This window comes from Aulostomus chinensis, chromosome 4 (genome assembly GCF_037954235.1).
Source record: "Aulostomus chinensis isolate RoL2024-O1b breed Wild chromosome 4, RoL_Achi_v1.0, whole genome shotgun sequence".
NCBI lineage: Eukaryota > Metazoa > Chordata > Actinopteri > Syngnathiformes > Aulostomidae > Aulostomus > Aulostomus chinensis.
The window spans coordinates 22,678,878-22,689,861 of NC_141323.1; the positions used below are offsets into that span (position 1 = coordinate 22,678,878).

Consider the following 10,984-nt stretch of genomic DNA (forward strand, 5'->3'; position numbering starts at 1 on the left):
TCTCTCAACCACTGTACGAGGGGCTCGATATGAAGAGCTGGAAGCAGCAGGAACTGGGGGGTCATGTCTCATGGTCTCTCTTATTTTGATATCCCATTTGTGTCCTTTTCTTCCTGTTTTATTTTGATGTCGAACCTCCCCTCTCATTTTCAGGTTACTTCACTTGCCCTTGTCTTCTGTTTGCCTGAGTCTCTCTGTGCATCTGAATAGACGTCAGGACTCTGACAGGGAACGACCTCAGCAGAGACTCCTCTATTTAGAGGAAAGGAGAGCTGAGAGAACACTTTTTTGACATCATTCAACATCCTCAGGGACGATCGTTTACAAAGTTCTATTCAATATAGGACACATAAAATCACACGACATGAAGCAGGCTAATGAACAATAAATCAAATATAAAAATGCTTCATTTTAAGATATAAAATATCTTGTGAATATCTGGAGCTTAATTCCAGCAGCAGACCTCCTCAGGTGATGGAATTTATATTTGACATGTTTACCATTAAATGAGACACATTTGCAGTCCATTGAAATCTTCTTGTGTTCATGGTGAGTTGATTTCAAAACATGAGCTGACAGAATCTACATTTAGGGAGGAACCACCATATCCAGGGGTCTGGACCTTTTTGTAGTCAGAGCCATCAAAGTAGCAGACTAAGCTAGCAGACATTAGCATTGAGAAGAAACTGATACCTGGAGCCTACTTTTGGGTCTCGTCAAGTGATAACAAACTAATATGACATCGTTGTCAGACTGACGCCTGCTCAACACTGCCATCCCAAGCCAGATTCTTCTCTTCTGTTGTTCCCAAATGGTGGAACGAACTACCGAGCCCTTTCTACTTTTAAGAGACAATTGAAGACTCAATTGTTCAGAGAGCACTGAGGCACTTAACCTGACTCTTCTCCTCTTTGTCCTGTGGGGTAGAATAAGTCAGAGGGTCCAAGACCCAGCACTTAGTGATTATGTAGCACTAACTGTGTTGTGTGATGTTGTATCTGTCAAAAAAAAGAAAAAAAAAAAGGGAGGGGGGGCGACACTTCTTCTGCCACTAGATGGCGGTAGCTGTGACCAAATCACAAGTGCTTCAGTTGGACTTTTCCTTAATTAAGTCTAAATTCTTACTTGTGTTGTACGTCACTTTGGACAAAAGCGTCTGCTAAATGAAATTGTAGAATTGTAGAATTGTAGGTTTGGACCATCTGGGCTTCTGTCCACTTTGATGGTTTTTAAAACATTGAAGGAAATTGTAAAAATCAACATTGCGTTTAAATCATGATTTCTAGTTGAGAGTGTTTGCTCATCTGTTACAAAAGCTTCTTCTAGAGTTGACCCTGAATGAGTGGAGGGACCTTTTTGATCATCAGGACTGGTTTTTGATGCCCTGATGGTGCATCGGGTCATCATGGTCCTCCACCATCTGCAGGGGTTCCAGGACTGTTGTGGTGTTTGTGGGAACTGCAGGGAGAAGCTGAGACCTGGAGAGGAAGTCCTGGACACCAGCAGACCTCTCAACACCTGCAGCATTTTTTCAGCTCCACCAAACCCAACATTCACTGCCTCCTCATCATCTGGGCATCAAAAGCAGCTCAGACCTGCTGCAGCTCAGCAGACCTCAGCCCTTTTTAGGATGTCTCAATGATTCTCCTTCACATGATTTTCATACAGAAACAATAGATTTGTCAAATACCACAACAGTTTTCAGCTTGCTGGTAAACAGTATTTCAACTTCCATTCCACTGTGTAATGGCAGTGACTGATGTGTACTATATGCAGTACTAATCAAGTACAGCCCTGACTGATACTTTATCTCCAATGCTAGGAAGGATAAGAATGTTGAAATGGACCAAGCAGGAATAGAATCTCAAGTCATGTCTACTTTACTGAGCAGCACTCAGTTAATTTAAAGAAACACAAGACATTTTGACCACATGTCAATGAAGTAGTCAGCAAAATAAATATGACACTAAACAGTAGTTGAGGGAGAGCAGAGCTGGAAATAAGACATTACTGGGAGGGGAATAAATCTGAAACACGCAGAACCAGAACACAGCCACAGCTTTCTGTCATTTTCTGTCTCAAATACTTGACAAGTTTCAACTTGGTCCAAAACCTGCTCACCTCTCTGGGTGTCAAGTGTGTCTGCACCGTCTGACCAAACTTCATCAAATGTGTGAGTCTTATTTCCTGCAGATGAACTCTGGGCAGTGTTGATTGCAAGAACTAAAAAAAGTGGAAAAAATAATGGAGTCTTTGCCAGAAGTTCCTTCTGGCTCAGGCCCTCAAAAGTGCTGTCAAGTCACGTTAGAACCAAGCTCTGGACCAAAGTCTGGTGCTTTTTCAATTTTCAGTCAGTGAGTAATGTTCTATTCATTTATGTAACTCTATCTCACATTGATACAGAGAGTTGTTTTTAATCTTTTAAATCATGTGACCATCATTATAACAGCTGTTGACCTTGTTTGAACTATTTGATGGTGCTTAATATCCAGCTTGCTAACATTTTCGAGCTAACGTTAGCTAGCTAGCTAATATTATTTTCTAACTTCAGGCCTTAAATTTGGGATTGATTGTGGAAATTGTTCACTTCATCTTTGTGAACACAAGGTTTTGTATTGATGATGTCATTGTAACTGCCTTTCTGATTTTTTGCATACATAAAATTAAAATACAAATGTTAGCCTGCTCTTGTTTGTACCCTCAGCTGCAGGTTTGACCACTGGTAGCTTAGCTAACTGTTAACCAATGAATGTTTAATTGTGTGAGTTTTTCCTTTCAGTTTTCCATGATGGAAGACAACTCAACACAGGTGGTTTCATCACTTTCAGTTGTCTGAAGATTGGAGCACCATGAACCCAGAGGCTGATTCCTGAAACCATCAATAAAACTCTGCATTCACTTCTTCTGAATGTTAAATGATGATGTTTTGATTTATTCTTCTAGAATCATCTGAAAAAACCCTCCCTCAACACAGTGAAGCAAAACTATTTGGCCTTCATCTGACAGGATGAGTTTCTTTTCCCAGTGATTCCATTGATAAAGTGAAAGCTTTGCAGCTCTCACTGGAAAGTCCTGAGGCTCGTCCCATTCTGAAGCAGGCAGTTGCTCCCTGCCAGCCGATACTTTCACTCTCTTGTGTAGGAGTGAAGAACAAAATCAAAATAAAGAATCATCACTCTTTCATTGGGGCTCCTTTCTCCTTGTTCTGATACAGAAATTCAACAGCTTCTATCATTTAGTTTCCAGGAAATGTTGATGACACACTGGGATTTTCTGTTCTCCTGCTGTCACTGTCAAGTGCCAGCTTAACATGTGAGAGGTAGCAGGATCCATGCATGTGTTCATGTTTACAGCAGACAAGGAGGAAACCTTGGAGGATTTCAGGGACTTTTAGCAGTGGTTCACACTTCAGGTGTGAAAGCTTCTGAGTATAAAATTTTAAGTGAGCGAGCCAGGAGTTGAACCTAGAATCTTCTGACAGTAGTCAGTCATGCTATCCATTGCACCACCAGCCCTGTGAAAACCTCTTCATGTTCATGTGTACTTGATTTTATAGAAAATCCAAACGATCTGGTGGCATTTTCAGGGGACACAATGGTGCAGTGGTCAGCACTGTGGCCTCACAGCAAGAAGGTTCCAGATTCGAGCCCCAGCTGTGTGAGTCTGCATGTTCTCCCTGTGTCTGTGTGGGTTCTCTCTGGTACTCCAGCTTCCTCCCACAGTCCAAAGACATCAAGAGGGGACGAGGCTGATTGATACTCTAAATTGACTCTAGGTGTGGCTGTGAGTGTGAATGGTTGTCTGCCTGTATGTGTTGGCCCTGTGATGGACTGGTGACTCATCCAGGGTGAACCGCGCCTCTTGTCCGAAGGCTGCTGGGATAGGCTCCACCCCCACACACAAACCTTGACATATAATCAGTGGAGAAAAGGAAATTTATCTACACTCATGACTGAATCTGTTTTGAGGACTGAACTGGATATAAACTCTGAGAATTCAGAGTAAGGACCAGGAGGGTGGGACACAATAATAGATAGGAGTCAATGTGGAGTCTGGGTTCTTTTCTAGAATGTGACGGCAACGACAGTCCTGCCAAGTGACATCACTGACATAAATGGATGACTTCAGTCACATGACTGGATGACTTCAGTCACATGACTGGATGACAGTGTAGATGCCAATGTAGAGGTTGGGGAAATAGTCTCTGAGAATCCAGCTTGAACCAAAGCCCTCCTTTTTCTTCAAAAACCCAAACAGCGACCATCAGTCTCCCTCCAATCCTGCACTTGGGTTCAATGTTGCTGTTCCATTTTGCAGCAGTAGGTGTCGCTGTGATACCAGGTTCAGCTCAAGAGTCCCAACTCCAGCTCATGTTGGTGACCTCAGTGGCAGGGGAAAATGGCGCTTCAGTGGATCATGTGGATCAACTCATGTCTGTCCTCACTGCTCCACAGGTCTGTCAAATGTTCTGTAAAATAGTTTAAGCCACAGCAGAGATGCTAGATTAGGAGTTGATGGGAGTTGTTGCAGATACCAGTGTCCAAAGTCCAGCTTGAACCCAGTTTGTGCACTTATTTGTCAAGCTAGCAGAGATTCTTTTCACTGCCAAGCTAAAGTGACTTCTGTCAACAAAGGTAAACATACAAAAGGATATTTCTACTGTCAGTTCAAGATTTTTATCAAACTCCTTTTTCAAAGCTTGAACCTTCCTCTTGTGTTAGCTTTCTGTTCCCATCTCTGATGTTAACAGGTCTGTTTTGACCCACATCTTCAATCGGCTGTAAAATAAACTAAAAACAATTTTCTATGATCCAAGTTGTTTCCCATCTCTTGGTTTCCTTGTTAGGCTTCCTTATCATGGAAATATTGATTTGAATATTTTGATGTGGGCCTCTAGACAAACAAACAACAACCAGTCAAGAAAGTCAAACCAACAGAAACCAACTACTGGTTCAAAACCAGTAAAAAACAAAAACAGAGGAAAAGTCTCTGTGTGTAAGAACATGCATGTGTATGTGTGTGTGTTTAGATGCGTGTGTGTCAAAAACTGACAACATGAGCCAACAGTGGTGGTGTCTGTCAAAGAGGTGGAGCTCTGTCCTTCACCTGCAAGATTTCAGCAGGCAGCTCAGGTCCAGTTTTCTTCACTGTACCACCATGATAAGTTTCCTCCTGAGAAGTTCTTGTCCAAGGTCATAGCTGGTAAAAGAACTGTCACAGTGATACTGGGACCCTGCAGTCCAGTCGTCATATCCAGGACCACACTGGACATGGCCGTCTTTGTTTGTTTTGTTGTTGTGCAATGTGAGAGAACGTGACAGACCATTTTATACCAAAGACAGGCTGTGTGTGTGTGTGTGTGTGTGTGTGTGTGTGTGTGTGTGTGTGTAACCATGTTAAATTCTTTTAAATAAATATGCTTCAACCTGCTATTATTTGTATGCTGTATGATTTCTGAAACCCAAGACTAACTAAGGTGTACATACTGCAACCTAAAGTATGGTAATGAGGAGAATGATGAAAAATCCACCAGGTGATCAGAAAATAATAAATGTATTCAGGAAAACAAAATCATCTCTGAACATGTGTGATTGAAATATGTCAGTGGGACTGGCAGAATCTGGCTTTACCACAAAGTGTCTCATCAAGAGGTCTGTCACATGCGTCTGCTGGGGAGGGTCAATCTGTCCGTCCACATTCAGATCATTGATGCAACAACTCTGCTATGATCAAACTACTCAGGATGAAACAGCCCAATGTGGACATCAAGTAGCAACTCAGCAGCTGATCAACAGAGTCCTAAGAACCAGTAGAGCCTGTTCATCGTCCCTGGGTGGGCTCGAACCACCAGCCTCTCGGTTAATCGCCGAGCGCGCTGACCGATTGAGCCACAGAGATTCTGAGTCTCCTGCTTTTCATGAAGAGTTTTCAGGCTAAATTTCAGTGTGTGAGGTCCACACTGCACATTTGAGGGAACATGAAGGACAGATGAGAGTCTGACTGTCATGGTGAAAGCCGTACTCTGGTGCTGGGATGAGGTCATTGAGATGATCTGGGAGCAGTCCTTGTTGCTGTCTGCTGTTTTGTCACAGCAAAGTAAGGAAACAGCCTGACGGTCCTCAGGAGGAAATTCAACAACCTCCAAATATGGAGGTGAATCTAGACCTGCTCATGTTTGCTGTCCTTGATGAACTTGGGCGGTACTCTGGTGCTGGGATGAGGTCATTGAGATGATCTGGGAGCAGTCCTGATGTCAAATGGACAAAATGTGTCAACATGAAATGAAATTGGAAACCTATTTGAAGCCTTATTTTGTGTTTGATGGACATTTTTTAAATCTCTAATGACTTGTTTTAACCGAACCTACTGGATCCTGTGGTGCCTGATGAGGAGACAACTTGGGTACAAAGTTGAAGAGGAGGGTTTTTGGAGGGGAGGTGATTTTTTTTCCAGTGTTGTAAATCAAAATAACTACAACGACATGATAGAATTTTCTCAAAATGTCCTGACTAAGATGGATTCCAAACCAAATCAGCTGTCACAAGGGAAAGTCTGCATGTAAACACACACACACACACACACACACACACACACACACACACACACACACACACACACACACACACACACACACACCAACTGACATTCCCAGGGACTAAACCAAACCAATTCCTACTTAACCCTAAGCTCCACCTCAGTTCCAGATGAAACTGGTTGAACATGGAACCGTCCCACTTGGAACATTTCCATCACCTTCACCACCACTGGAGTATCAACAAAGATTTTGGTCAACACCAGAATGGTTGAGACAAGACAACATGCTACCAATCCTCTCTCTCTCCCTCATCATCAGCTGCTACAGCCCTTGAAAGAAAACCTTTGACACATGGACCTACAGTAGGAGGAGATGTTGTCTCCTCTGGAACAGCAGTTTAACGTTGTTGGCAGGACTCGAACCTGCGCGGGGAGACCCCAAAGGATTTCTAGTCCGCCACCTTAACCACTCGGCCACAACAACTACACTCCCATGAACATGAGTAGAGGATTGATATTCAACAATTTATCTTCATTGAAGCACAGTCGATTCTTTTAATCTTCTCACAAACACAAACTATTTGTGTGTGTGTGTGTGTGTGTGTGTGTGTGTGTGTGTGTGTATGTTGTTTACCAGCAAGCTGAAAACTGTTGTGATATTTGACAATTCTATTGTTTCTGAATGAAAATCATGTGAAGGAGAATCATTGAGACATCCTAAAAATGGCTGAGGTCTCTGAGCTGCAGCAGGTCTGAGCTGCTTTTGATGCCCAGATGATGAGGAGGCAGTGAATGTTGGGTTTGGTGGAGCTGAAAAAATGCTGCAGGTGTTGAGAGGTCTGCTGGAGTCCAGGACTTCCTCTCCAGGTCTCAGCTTCTCCCTGCAGTTCCCACAAACACCACAACAGTCCTGGAACCCCTGCAGATGGTGGAGGACCATGATGACCCCGATGCACCATCAGGGCATCAAAAAGCAGTCCTGATGATCAAAAAGGTCCCTCCACTCATTCAGGGTCAACTCTAGAAGAAGCTTCTGCAACAGATGAGCAAACACTCTCAACTAGAAATCATGATTAAAACGCAATGTTGATTTTTACAATTTCCTTCAATGTTTTAAAAACCATTAAAGTGGACAGAAGCCCAGATGGTCCAAACCTGTTTCCTGTCTCCTGCCATTGTGGAGAGCCTCTGTTCTGTCCTGCTGCTGTCCAGTTGTCTCTACTGAGCTCCTCTGCTGGTTCCACCTTGAAGAGTGTCTGAGCTAAAACTGAACCTTGGGAAACTTCAACCTTTGATCTCAGAGTTTTGTGTTTGATCTTAGAAATCTGTCTTTGATCTCAAAGACAGGTTTGATCTCAATGACAAAGACACGGAAGCTCAAACTGCTGCTGAGGAGGCCGTGATTGTATAGTGGTTAGTACTCTGTGTTGTGGCCTCAGCAACCCTGGTTCAAATCCAGGTCACGGCAGCATGAGACAAATTTCTGGTGAGTACTGATGGACACAAACCAAGCAGAATTTTCCCACAATGCAATAGGGCGGTGTTTGGTCAGTTTCTTCTCAATGCTAATGTCTGCTAGCTTAGTCTGCTACTTTGATGGCTCTGACGACAAAAAGGTCCAGACCCCTGGATATGGTGGTTCCTACCTAAACGTAGATTCTGTCAGCTCATGTTTTGAAATCAACTCACCATGAACACAAGTAGATTTCAATGGACTGCAAATGTGTCTCATTTAATGGTAAACATGTCAAATATAAATTCCATCACCTGAGGAGGTCTGCTGCTGGAATTAAGCTCCAGATATTCACAAGATATTCTAGATCTTTAAAATAACCCTTATCCCAGTGGCTTTCACGTGTGAGACAGAAGAACATGGATGGATGGAAATATAATATTTAATATATTGCAGGATATTTTCCAATATATTCCATTATATTTACTATATTTTATGTCTTGTTTCAATGTTATAACATAAAGCTCATCTTAGTAAAACAATGAAGTTACCTGAACTAAATTCTTGAAAAAAAAAACTGTCACTGACTGAAATAAATCAAATCTACTTCAAAGTTCCTTCTGTTGTCATAAGTCAGCCATTTTAAGTGTACTTGTAGTTCCAGAGCATTCCAAGTGGAGATGATATGAATCATTTTGTTCGATGAACTCAGTTCCTCTGCTTTGATGTTGGTGGACTGAGTGGAGTTTGCCTGAACCTGCTTGAACCTGTTTGCTCCTGCTCAGTCCCTCACTCAAGCCTCACTCAGCCTCAGCAGCACCGCTCCACTGAGGACTGATTCAGGTTCCTAGCAACCAAATACAGAGGAGAGCCCAGCCTCACGGCAGGTCTTTGCAGAATCAATTTTCACAATCAAAGCTCCCACAGCTGCAAAAAGTGAGAGGACAAGCAGTGATGTTCAAGATGAACGTCCAACGTGGGGCTTGAACCCACAATCCTGGGATTAAGCATCTCATGCTCTACTGACTAAGCTAGTTAGGCTACATCTGAGTAACTTCAATAGCATGAAGTGATCAGAGTGAGAGACGTTACAAGCGCTTCATCTGCAAAAGAAAAGAACAGCGCCATCTGGCATACACGTGACCACAGTCACATGAGCAATCACATGATTAATGAATGACAACAAACACACCTTCATCTTTGACAAAACAGTAAAATAAAAGGTGAATCACAGATGAGACACCAGTGGTAAAAACACTAAAGTGCTGTCAAGGAGAAACAGGATACGACCAAACACACACAAGTTACAGAGAGAGACCTCTCCCAGAGGGAACCACTCAAAGGAGAACCATAGACATCATCAGGCTGTATGACCTCATCAATATGAGACAGGGGGATAGGAAACAAGCTCAGAGATGTCAGAAACATGAGATCCAAGCAGTGAGAAAGCTTCAACTGGTGAGGTTACAGAAGAAGACTGAGAGATCAAAGACAATTTGTGTCCACAAAGAAATCATTGAGAAATCAAGGTGAGATCAAAGAAGGAATTCTAAGATCAAACACAAAACTCTGAGATCAAAGGTTGAAGTTCCCCAAGGTTCAGTTTTAGCTCAGACTCTCTTTAATATCTCTATACTGCCACTTGTCATCAGGAGACTCAGTAGAAACTTCCACAGTTCTGCTGATGTCACATAGCTGTACATCGCCGTGTCTCCTGATGACTTCCTCCACGTCACCTGTTGATGTGACAGGACTCGACCAAACGTCATGTTTTGATGAAGAGGGTGTGAGTCTGAGTTGGCTCAGTTGAGACAACTGGACAGCAGCAGGACAGAACAGAGACTCTCCACAATGACAGGAGACAGGAAACAGGTTTGGACCATCTGGGCTCCACCCACTTGTATTTATTAAAGGAAATTGTAAAAATCAACAAAGGGGAAACATTGGTTTTGCCAGTGGGTTTAAATCATGATTGATATGTTAGTGTTTGTTCATCCATTTATTTGTCCAAGAGAAGAAGAAGTGACTCTGAGTCAAACTGGAGTCCTTTGAGGTCTGGCATCTCAAGAAGGAGGAGCATTCAGGCTGAGGTCATCATAACAGTCAGGATGTGCTGACTCATCATTAGTGGGAATCTCAGTGTCAATGTTGTGTAGTGAGGGACAGCACTGTTGCTGTGGCCTGATATGTAGATGAAGGAATCAATGAGACACCATGAAGACAGACAGCATTGCTGGACAACACCTTCTTTTATTACTTCAGCATTGGCAAGAACTGGAAGCATCAGCAGAACCACCGCAGAAAAAGAACACTTTTTTTTTTACAGATTTTTCATGTCACCAAGCACTCTATGAGCTAAACTGCCCCCTTCTGGTGTAACTACGCATGTACAGGTGAAACAATGAAACTCTTACAAAAAAAAATAACAGAAAATCATGGAGCTCATTATGACATCACACTAACTACTTTCACTCCAGAAATCAGGTCATGACATCATAAAGAAGAATAGAAGTCTCTTCCTCACAGGTGTCACAGAACAAAATCTCTCCAACACTAAACAGAAGTGAGAGAGCAAAGCTGGTAAGAAGACAGGACTGTTGGAGGAGGAAACCTCTCAATGTTCCAGAGTTGTTTCATTGGAAGACATCACATTTGGGAGGGAGGTTCTTGACATTTTCATCCATTTTTATTTTGGTCAGATGAACACATCATGAGCTCTACTTGGACAGAATACGCCTTCAAACAGGCAGGGGTGCTGAGGCTCAGAGACCAACAGTTGAACAACATCAGAGCTCATCAGAACAAAGACCAAGGTGTCTGTTTTCATTTCAAAAGATTTGTTGTCAGTGAGTCTCTTATATTTTTCATCAACACCTGAATGAAGGATGGTTTCATGAAAAACTGTCATTTTTTTAACGAAAGCTGAGAAAAACACAGTTTTGTCAAAGAAGTGGTTTTCCAGCATCAAACTGGACTTCATTTTGTTTCCATCTCTCA

The 10,984-nt window shown here is 42.6% G+C and overlaps 2 non-coding genes across 2 annotated transcripts; both read right to left on the bottom strand.

Moving 5' to 3' along the window:
• Positions 1-5,824: 5,824 nt before the first annotated feature.
• On the bottom strand, positions 5,825-5,898 carry trnan-auu (transfer RNA asparagine (anticodon AUU)). The gene has a single exon. It is a non-coding gene; the product is annotated as a tRNA-Asn (tRNA).
• A 1,038-nt stretch (positions 5,899-6,936) lies between these two features.
• On the bottom strand, positions 6,937-7,018 carry trnas-aga (transfer RNA serine (anticodon AGA)). The gene has a single exon. It is a non-coding gene; the product is annotated as a tRNA-Ser (tRNA).
• Between the last annotated feature and the right edge of the window lie 3,966 nt (positions 7,019-10,984).